The sequence below is a fragment of the Triticum dicoccoides genome, chromosome 3A (genome assembly GCF_002162155.2).
Source record: "Triticum dicoccoides isolate Atlit2015 ecotype Zavitan chromosome 3A, WEW_v2.0, whole genome shotgun sequence".
Classification (NCBI taxonomy): Eukaryota; Viridiplantae; Streptophyta; class Magnoliopsida; order Poales; family Poaceae; genus Triticum; species Triticum dicoccoides.
This window is the reverse complement of record NC_041384.1, coordinates 60,107,606-60,119,211: the sequence shown is the minus strand read 5'-3', so window position 1 is coordinate 60,119,211 and position 11,606 is coordinate 60,107,606. Positions and strand designations below refer to the sequence as shown.

Below are 11,606 nucleotides of genomic sequence, written 5' to 3'. Positions count from 1 at the left end.
TTACGTAGGATCTGTTCCTGTTCATGCTTAGGTACACAACGTCCAATAACATCATCTACTCCTTCTTTATAAAGGTGTGGGTCATCCCAAAAGTAATATCTTAAATCATAGAAGACTTTTTCTTTTGCTGGTATGTGTAACTAGGTGGTATAAATTTAGCAACAATATAATTAGCATAATCAGCATACCATGGAGCAGTACGAAAGGCATTTATGACAGTTAATTGTTCATCTGTAAAGCTATCATCAATAGGTAGTGGGTCATCAAGAACATTCTCTAACCTAGAAAAGTTGTCTGCAACGGGGTTCTCAGCTCCCTTTCTATCAATAATATGCAAATCAAATTATTGTAGCAAGAGAACCCATCTAATAAGTCTAGGTTTAGCATCTTTCTTTTCCATAAGGTGTTTAATAGCAGCATGATCAGTGTGAACAGTTACTTTAGAACCAACTATATAAGGTCTGAACTTATCACAAGCAAATACAACTGCTAAAAACTCTTTTTCAGTAGTAGCATAATTTCTTTGAGCACTGTCTAGAGTTTTACTAGCATATTAGATAACATTTAATTTCTTATCAACTCTTTGTCCTAGAACAGCCCCTACAGCATAATCACTAGCATCACACATAATTTCAAATGGTAAATTCCAATCAGGAGCCTGAACAATAGGTGCGCAAATCAAAGCTTTCTTATGTATTTCAAATGCTTCTACACAATTATCATCAATGACAAAAGGAACATCTTTTTGTAAGAGAGATTAGTCAGAGGCCTAGAAATTTTAGAGAAGTCCTTAATGAACCTCCTATAAAAACCGGCATGACCAAGGAAACTTCTTATACCTTTAATGTCCTTAGGACACGACATCTTTTCAATAGAATCAACTTTAGCTTTATCAACTTCAATACCTCTTTCAGAAATTTTATGCCCCAAGACAATACCTTCACTAACCATAAAGTGGCACTTCTCCTAATTCAAGACAACATTAGTTTCTTCACATCTCTGCAAAACTCGATCAAGGTTGCTTAAGCAATCATCAAAAGAAGTTCTGTATACGGAGAAATCATCCATGAAAACCTCAAAAATCTTTTCACAAAAGTCAGAGAATATAGCAGTCATACATCTTTGAAAGGTAGTAGGTGCATTGCATAAACCAAAAGGCATACATCTATAAGCAAAGGTACCGGAAGGGCAAGGAAAAGTTGTCTTTTCTTGATCCTCTTTTGACACAGGTATTTGAGAGAAACCAGAATAACCATCTAGAAAGCAAAAATGTGTATGTTTGGATAATATTTCTAGCATTTTATCAATAAAAGGTAAAAGGGTAATGATCCTTTTTAGTAGCATTATTTAATTTGTGGAAATCAATTACCATTCTATAACCTATAACAATTCTTTGTGGGATCAATTCATCTTTATCATTAGGAACAACAGTAATACCTCCCTTCTTAGGGACACAATGGACAAGGCTTACCCACTGACTATCAGCAACGAGATAAATTATACCTACCTCCAGAAGCTTTAGTATTTCTTTTCTTACCACTTCTTTCATCTTAGGATTTAACCGTCGTTGGTGATCAACAACCGGTTTCTCCTCTTTCTCCAATTTTATTTTGTGCTGGCATAGAGTGGGACTGATGCCCTTAAGATCATCAAGAGTATATCCAATAGGAGCACAGTTCTTCTTTAGAGTTTTCAATAATTTCTTTTCTTCATGCTCTAAAAGGTTAGCACTAATAATAACAGGATATATCTATTTCTCATCAAGATAAGCATATTTAAGAGTATCAGGTAAAGGTTTAAGCTCAAACACGGGGTCACCCTTGGGTGGAGGAGGATCCCTAGAATTTCAACAGGCAGGTTGTGTTTAATAATAGGCCCTAGTTTAAAGAATGCTTCATCTATTTCCCTTCTTTCATTCATAAACATATCATTTTCATGGTCTAGCAAATATTGCTCTAAAGGATCATTAGGAGGCATGGCAATAGAAGCAAGATCCATAATTTCATCTGTACTAGGCAATTCTTTATCATGGGGTTGTCTATGAAACTTAGCAAAATTAAACTCATGAGACATATCCCCCAAACCAATAGAAACAATATTCTTATTGCAGTCTATCTTAGCATTAACAGTATTCAAGAAGGGTCTACCAAATATAATGGGACAAAAGTCATCTTGTGGGGAACCAAGAACAAGAAAATCAGCAGGATATTTAACTTTCCCACGCAAGACTTCAACATCTCTAACAATCCCAACTGGTGAAATAGTGTCTCTATTGGCAAGTTTAATAGTAACATCAATTTCCTCTATCTCAGCAAGTGCAATATCATGCATAATTTCTTTATATAGGGAATGAGGTATTGCACTTGCACTAGCACCCATATCACATAAGCCATGATAGCAATGATCTCCTATTTTAATAGAAATAACAGGCATGCCTACAACAGGTCTATGTTTATTTTTAGTATCGGGTCTAGCAATTCTAGCAGCTTCATCACAGAAGTAAATAACATGCCCATCAATATTATCGGCCAACAGATCTTTAACCATAGCAACATTAGGTTCAACTTTAATTTCCTCAGAGGGTGTAGGCGTTCTAGTATTACTCTTACGAACTACAGTTGAAGTTTTAGCATGATCATTTATTCTAACAAGGAAAAGTGGTTTCTCAATATAAGTAGTAGGAACAACAGGATCATTATAAGTGATAGTATTTTTCTTCAACTTTAATAGGTGCAACTACTTTTACTTCAATGGGAGGATTATATTAAAACCACTTCTCCTTTGGGAGATCACCATGAGTAGCAAAGGATTCACAGAAAGAAGCTACTATCTCAGAGTCAAGTCCATATTTAGTGCTAAATTCACAGAAAACATCGGTATCAATAAAAGATTTAACACAATCAAACTTTGGGGTTATACCTAACTCCTTACCTTCGTCGAGATCCCAATCTTCAGAGTTGCGTTTAATTATTTCCAATAAATCCCATTTGAATTCAATAGTCTTCATCATAAAAGAGCCAGTACAAGAAGTATCGATCATGGAGCGATTATCGAGAGAAAGCCGAGCATAATTTTTTTTAAATAATTTCTCTTGAGAGCTCATGATTGAGGCATGAATATAACATTGACTTAAGCCTTGCCAAAAATTATATATATAATTACGATCGCGATGAACAAGATGCATAGGATAAAACTTCTGATGAAATTCCAATTTCAATCGGTTGTAGTTCCATGATCCCATATCATCACATAGCCTAAACCATGTCAATGATTTTCCCTTCAAAGATAAAGGGAAGACCTTCTTCTTGATAACATCCTCGGGCATACCTGCAAGCTTAAATAATCCACAAACTTCATCCACATAGATTAGGTGCAAATTGGGATGTAATGTTCCATCACCTATGAAAGAATTAGCTAGCAGTTTCTCTATCATACTGATACGTCTCCGTCGTATCTACTTTTCCAAACACTTTCCCCTTGTTTTGGACTCTAACTTACATGATTTGAATGGAACTAACCCAGTCTAACGCTGTTTTAGCAGAATTGCCATGGTGTTATTTTTGTGCAGAAATAAAAATTCTCGGCATGACATAAAAATCAACGGATATTATTTTTGGAATATATAAAAAATACTGGAGGAAGAATCCACGTCAGGGGGCCCACACCCTGTCCAAGAGGGTGGGGGCGCCTACCCCCCTGGGCCTGCCCCATGCCTCGTGGGCCCCCTGATGTTCCACCGACGTCCACCTTGACTCCATATATTCACTTTCGGGGAGAAAAAAATCAGAGAGAAGGATTAATCGCATTTTACGATACGGAGCCACCGCCAAGGCCTAATCTCTCTCGGGAGGGCTGATCTGGAGTCTGTTCGGGGTTCTGGAGAGGGGAATCCATAGCCATCATCATTGAGGGAGTCCTGGATTAGGGGGTCTCCGGACAGCCGGACTATATACTTTGGCCGGACTATTAGACTATGAACATACAAGATTAAAGACTTCGACTCGTGTCCGGATGGGCTCTACTTGGCGTGGAAGGCAAGCTAGGCAATACGCATATGTATATCTCCTCCTTTGTAACCCACCTTGTGTAACCCTAGCACTTTCTGGTGTCTATATAAACCGGAGGGTTTTAATCCGTAGGACAACATACAATCATACCATAGGCTAGCTTCTAGGGTTTAGCCTCTCCGATCTCGTGGTAGATCAACTCTTTTAATACCCATATCATCAAGAATAAATCGAGCAGGACGTAGGGTTTTACCTCCATCAAGAGGGCCCGAACCTCGGTAAAACATCGTGTCCCCTGCCTCCTGTTACCATCCGCCTAGACGCACAGTTCGGGACCCCCTACCCGAGATCCGCCGGGTTTGACACCGACATTGGTGCTTTCATTGAGAGTTCCTCTGTGTCGTCGCCGTTAGGCTTGATGGCTCCTTCTATCATCGTTGGTGATGCAGTCTAGGGTGAGACTTTTCTCCCCGGACATATTTTTGTATTTGGAGGCTGCGCACTGCGGGCCAATTCGCTTGGCCATCGGGAGTAGATTGAAAGCTACGCCCCTGGCCATCAGGTCAGGTTTGGAAGCTTAAACTACACGACCGATATCCACGGAGACTTGATCTTCGACGGATTCGAGCCTCTGCCTTGTGTGTCACGCGGTCACGATGAGTACGATTTAGCTCTGCCACCGGACAGTGTTCAAGAACTCACATCGGCAGCCGCTCCGACCCTTAATTCAGAGCCAGTTGCGCCTCCCATGGACGGGTGGATAGACCCCGCCACAGAGGCCGTATCCCCAACGGGGATCGAGCCAAATATCGACCTTGCCCTTCACGAGAGCCGTGTTGCTAAACTACCGGATTCTTCTCCGGCCACGCACTCCGAACCGCCCGCGCCCGTTCCTATCAAATTCGGTTGGGCGCCGATCATGGAATTTTCCTCCGCGGATATTTTTCAGCACTCGCCCTTCGGCGATATACTGAACTCATTAAGGTCTCTCTCCTTGTTAGGAGGATCCGGGCCGAACTATGTCTGACAGGATTGGGATGCGGATGACGAAGAAATTCGCCGCCCACCCACCACCCACTTTGTAGCCACTGTCGATGACTTAACCGACATGCTCGACCTCGACTCCGAATACATGGACGGTATGGACAACGATGCAGGAGACGAACAGGAACCACTGCTCACAGGGCACCGGACTCCCACTTCATCACATGATGTATACATGATGGACACACCAAAAGAAAACGACGAGGAGGAACGAAAGGACGCAACGAAGGGTTGTCCCCTCGAGAAGCAGTCAAAGCGGCGGCGTAAGCGCCGCCTCGGCAGAAACAATGATCATACACTACACCACAACACCGAATTGGGGGCAATTAACTGCCGGGAGAAATACAAGAATGAGGGCAAACCATCTTCCGAGGATCTTGTTACTGCCGGTAGAAGTACATAACGACGAAGAAACTGCGGGTAGAAGTTAATCAGTAAGGGCATGCGCACTGCCAGTAATAATGTCCACATCTTAGGTCATAAAAACTGCCGGGAGAACTAAACTACGGCTCACTATCTGCCGGGCCTGCCTGTGGCGCGAGCCCAAAATAATATTTGGCCGAAAGGCGCGGTGGCGCGGGAGAGCGCGTGACATTTCCACTCAAAATAATTACAGCCACCGCTCAAAAAAAGAGAAGAATTACAGCCACCACACGACCCGTTCTCCCCCAAATCGAACCCTCTCTAGACCTCCTCCTTGACCGCCGCCGCCGCCCCCTCTGCCGTTGACCACGCCCTCCACCACCACCCCTTTGGTTGACCAGTGCAACCCCATCGGGATCTATGGCGGCGGTGCTTGGATCTCGGCGTCGCCTCCCTTGATACGCCTCTGGTGTGCGAGGTCATTGTCGCCTCCCTCCCTTCGACACCACCACCAGAACTGGTCGACGATGTCGGTCGCCTCCATCTCTTCTTTACAGTCCATCACGCCGACGAGCATAGGCCCCCACCATGGCTTCCTCCCCGCCAACGGCGAGCGTGGTGTCCCATCTCTATTGTGCTGGTACAATACTTTCCTCAGATCCGTCTTGGTGGAAACCCGATGCAGGTGAGATCTTCCTTACCAAGATTGTTAATCTTTTCTTCTCTGCTCGATGAGAACTCATGGTGCGCGTTGTCCAGTTCTCCGTACGAAGGCAGATTTTCCCTTCCAGCGAGTCACTACTGAGCGTGTTCCTTATTGTTTTTTTCCTTTTCCTACCAAATTGATGCAGGTGCTATTAGTGAACGGATTGGAGACTGGTTCTAGCAGTGGTTGGTTTGTTCGAGGAATTCTTGGTGCTCATGATTAGTAAAGGGTTTTAGCCAGGTTAGTGTATATTTCATTTTGGTATCTTAATATGTAAGTATATGTGCCTATTTCATTTGCTTGTATCCATCCTTCTTAGTACATGGATCGGTCTTTATTTATTCCGGTTCAGACATTGCGCAACTGAAGACTGTGTATACTAGTCGAAGGCACGAGCTATGCACGTGTTCTTCACTCACTCATCCGTTTATTTGAGCAACATTTATTTTCAGATGGGAGTAGTATGTATGCTGTTGAGTGTTAAATCCCGTCCAAAGGATTGGCAAGTTGCTGCTTCAAAAATTGGTAGATACAAACAATTAGTGCTCTGTACAAGCTAGTTGTTTATAGAAGGAAGGTTACTCTAGTCATCATTGTTTCCTGATCATAGCCACAGAAGATCTTGAATAGCAGAGTTTCACTAGTGGGCCCATTTGGAGCCGTTAGGATTCCAGAAAGGTCCTGGAGTCGTTTTGGCGCCTGCCCGTACATAGCAAATCTAAGAAATGTCAACCATTAGATCTCTTGGGCATGGTGATGAACGGTGGATATTCATTTTATGGAACAAATCAATGAGTTGTATTTTCTCTGGAGTCTGGGGCTCTGGGCGGACTGCTAATCCAAATTCAAAAAATTATGTACTATAGTAGTAGGGAAATGTAGCGGCAGTGCTCTATAAAGTTTTTGGTGCCACCATTTGGAAGAGCTAAATTTATAGACATGAGTGTGGATTTGATATTAAAAATTTCTCTACAAAAGTAGCTACTTTTCCTGCCCTGATTTACCATCTAGCTACTTGTTTCATAGGAGTTCAATACTGAGGTAACATTTTTTTCTCTCAAACTTGGGCTTGAATGTACCAATGAAGATGCTCTTCACAACTCTAATTCTTGGTGCCAATGGGTATTCTTCCATTTACTATGATTAAGTGCTCTTTGTGCTAATTCTGGATGTTAAAAGAAAACAAACATTGACTAATGAACATGTAGTTGGAATGAACAAGTACCCTTGTTTATCTCCATTGATTGATTGATGTCAGATCATTTAGTTCACTCGTCATCACGCACATATACTTGTACATGTAAGAAAAAAAAATCAGATAGAGAATCTCTTTCTGTCTCTTCTTTGTTTGCTACAAATATAGACTGAAAGTGTAGTACTGCTTCTAGAGTTTAAAGATTTGAACTTGCAAAAGTGTTAGTTCTCTGATATGAAGTTTATTATTTATGTTCTGTGAAAGTTGTTTTCTGAATGTGATATATCCATATATTATATAAAGAACAAGTTCACATCGGTACCAAAAATTATGCTTAAACTTTCATGCCATCTAATAGATAATAGTTTGTGTATACTTTTGAACTTCAAAAGCATTGCAGTAACTACATTGTCACATGAAATTACATATTTTGATAAGCTTCTACAAGATCTTGATATCATTTGTGTTCTATCCCTTGATCCTGTGCTTGAGAAGGTGCTTCCCTAAATTGCACAACTCCGAAAACTTGTACGTGATTTGATTTTCTTCTGATGGTCACACTTACATCCTTCAAGGATCATCCTTATCAGTTATTACAGTAAATTTGTCGATTTAGCGTTGTACTCCCTCGGTTCCAAAATAGATGACCCAACTTTGTACTAACTTTATACAAAGTTGGTTCATCTATTTTGGAACGGAGGGAATAATTGCTATTTGCACTATTAGGAGTATCTCCTGGAAACAAATCTTCTATAGACAAACATGACTAATGTATGTGTGTTGTGTTAGATACCGATTTGGTTATGAGTTACTGCTTTTTGTGGTCATGGGGAAATTAATCATTCCAGGGTATCAACATTGTAGTATTTTGCGCAAATTTGTGAAGTTCAACTCCTTAGTGTCATGGCTCAGGACTAAATGTTCTTGAGTTATCACATCAAAACTTGAGATGTGAAAATCAAACTACTTTTGCTTACTTAATTCTTTTGAGCGTGCATATGAAACAATGGTTATCTATGTCGCTTGCCTGTGCTATCAACTACTGTGATCTATATTTCATACTTATATGCACATTATGCTTGGACATGTGTTGTTTGTGCGAAAGGAAACATCTAGTATTTTGTAATGCTTGAACTTAGGGTAGTCACTCCTTAAATATTTCTCCATTTAATCGAGTATGAACAGTTCTTCAGAACATTTTATCATTTTCATCTTCAGACATCTTGATAGGAAGCACCAGGGAATGTTTGCAGTTACAATTTATATTGTACGTAAAGGACTGTAGATATGCTCTCTGCCAGTGAAAACTTCTAAATGATCTATGCACTATGGCCGCACTGGATACTTCTAAATGACCGCTCACATGTTTTATTAAGTCTTATCAGTATAGGGAGTTCAATAATATTTTGGTGCTAAACAAGCGGATGCTTCAACTGAAAACTAAATTATTAATACACTATAGGAGTTTTACAAGCAAGCTTTGGGTAAAAAGATTTTTGTATTGTGCTGTTTATTCCCATTGGTCGATCGATGTGAGATCATCTAGTTCAACTGTCATCATGCACATATACTGTTACATGGAAGAAAAATAACTAGCTAGAGAACTTATTTATGTCTCCTTTCATTTTGCTGCTAAGACAGACTGAAAGTGGAGTACTCTTCTAGAGTTTAATTGTTATTACATGCTAATTTTATAAGGTTCAGGTCTTCAATCTAGATTTTACTCAATAAGTTACTGTTTCTTAAGAATAACATGAAGCATGGATTCTTATATGTTCCATGTATTATGTCAGGGCAAGTAATTATCAGCTGAGCAAAGGCTACAAGATGCTAGGAGAAGTTTGAATGGAGGCAGAGAGTACACTAGGTAAGTCATATATCCAACCTGAACTTATTTACTCATTTTTTATTTTTGTTCTAGTCTGAGTCCAAAAAGATGGTTTGACAAATGAGGGTGACATTCTGTACACATGTGTGCATCTACCATTCATGCTTGTGAAGCATTTTTTTTTAAAATAAAATTGAATATGGCCAAATTTGGGTTCCAAGTTTTGCCATGCTGTCATGACTTCATATTAGTTTGCCCCCTTCAACAAGTAAAACTATGAACCTGACCATATTTTATTTGGAACATTTAGATGATGTGTCAGAATGAAAACAAAAGGCAACGATGAGAAGGAAACAAACGGCAATCTACTTACATCTGACGTGTAAATTCTAATGTGCCGAAAATTTCTCTTTTCAGGAAATAGAATGGAAAAAGGAAGAGAAGGCAATGCTGAAGCACAAGAGCGAGAGGCTAGCGGAAGTTAAAGCAATATACTATAAGCATTTTGAATGATTAGGGCCTCGTGTTGTTGGGAACATTACAACCATGGGGAAAGCTAATTTTGGTTGCTAGTTTAGCATAGAAGCCACTGTATGCTCATTTTTCTCGTGTGTCGCATCCAAAAACATATGTAATTTTCCTTTTGTTGCACAACACCCTTATATATGGGCGTTTCTAGAAACATATGTATTTGGTCGTTAATTTTATTGAATGAAGTTAAGTTTTACGATGAGGTCCATATGTGAATTATGAAATATTGTCATTTGTCTTGATTTCCTGGAAAAATGAATGCATATTAAATTAGCGATTCGTTGCCCAGATCAATTTGCTTTTTCTAGTGAAATTAATGTGATGGCATATTAACTGCCGGGCAAACAAGCTTGCGCCGGCAGTTACATTGCCACTAATGTAGTTTATATGCCATGGCAATTCTGCCGGGAGAAAATAAACCGCCGGAAAATAAATGTGTGGGGGCAGTATAATTGTCGGGAGAAGTTTATCTACCGGGAGAAGTAATTCCCGGCAGCCGTTCTCGTGGCAGTTCTATCTGCCGGCAGAATTGCTCTGCTGGCAGTTTATCTGCCCTCTTAAGGGGTTTCTCCCGGCAGATTACATGACATTGCATTGGTGTTGTGGTGTAGTGATATAGACCCAGCGTTAGAGCAGGGTCAACCAACACCGGACCACGTCAACACGGAGAATCAAACCGAACAACCTGACTCCGTCAAAGATAATAGTCCGGACGACATCACACCGGACTGACACCCGAAGCAACAGAATGCCGTCAAAGGCTTGTTGCCACCGCGAGGAGTCTAAACATGCAGAAGCAAAGGCTCAAGGCTGCACAAGACACACTCGGAATCAGATGAAGCAAAGTACTCAACACAGCAGCGAAGTACGGCGGTAATCGCCCCACCAAGAGCTACCCAAAGCGGAAGTTGCTACATGAATTCGATGAGGAGGCCTTAGATCCCCCGCAACCAAAAATTAAAATGGCCACCCGACCGGATAGACGACCTCACGGCCAACATAGAGCGGCAAACAACGCCGCACATAAGCCAATACGCGATCCACGCGAGGGCTCGCATCAAAAGGACGGCGCAACCAGATCCATCTATGGACCACGCAAGCGCGCTCCAGCATACGATGCAACACAACAAACATCCGAACACCATGGTACACCCAGATACAGGGGTGCCGCACACCCCCTATGTTTCACCGATGAGGTGCTGGATCATGAATTTCTAGAGGGATTCAAACCCGTAAACATAGAGGCATACGACGGAACAATAGACCCTGGGGTCTGGATTGAGGACTATATCCTCCATATCCATATGGCTCAAGGAGATGATCTCCACGCCATTAAGTATTTACCCCTCAAACTCAAAGGGCCAGCTCGGCACTAGCTTAAAAGCCTTCCCGAAAGCTCCATTGGTAGCTGGGAAGAGCTCGAAGACGCTTTTCAGGCAAATTTTCAAGGGACTTATGTCCGACCTCCGGATGCGGACGATTTAAGTCATATAACTCAACAGCCCAGAGAGTCGGCCCGAGAGCTTTGGAACATGTTTCTTACTAAAAAAAACTAAATAGTCGACTGTCCGGACGCTGAAGCCTTGGCAGCTTTTAAGCATAGCATCCGCGACAAATGGCTTGCCAGACACCTCGGCCAAGAAAAACCAAGAACAATGGTAGCATTAACAAGCCTCATGACCCGCTTTTGCGCGGGTGAGGACAGCTGGCTAGCCAGATGCAGCACCAGCGACCCAAGTACATCCGAAGTTAGAGATGGAAACGGGAAATCACGACGCAGCAAAAATAATAAGCGCCGAAATAAAGAAGACATCCCGAAGAGCACGGCGGTAAATGTCGGATTCAAAATCTCTCGGCCAGGTCAGCAAAAGCCGCCGTCTAAAGGCGCCAGAGATGAACTATCCAGCCTAAACAAAATTCTGGACCAAATAT

The 11,606-nt window shown here is 41.5% G+C and overlaps 1 long non-coding RNA gene across 1 annotated transcript; it reads left to right on the top strand.

Moving 5' to 3' along the window:
* Positions 1-5,684: 5,684 nt before the first annotated feature.
* On the top strand, positions 5,685-9,868 carry LOC119267119. The gene is made up of 4 exons (XR_005132281.1): positions 5,685-6,099; positions 6,266-6,360; positions 9,109-9,182; positions 9,561-9,868. It is a non-coding gene; the product is annotated as an uncharacterized LOC119267119 (long non-coding RNA).
* The last annotated feature ends 1,738 nt before the right edge of the window (positions 9,869-11,606 follow it).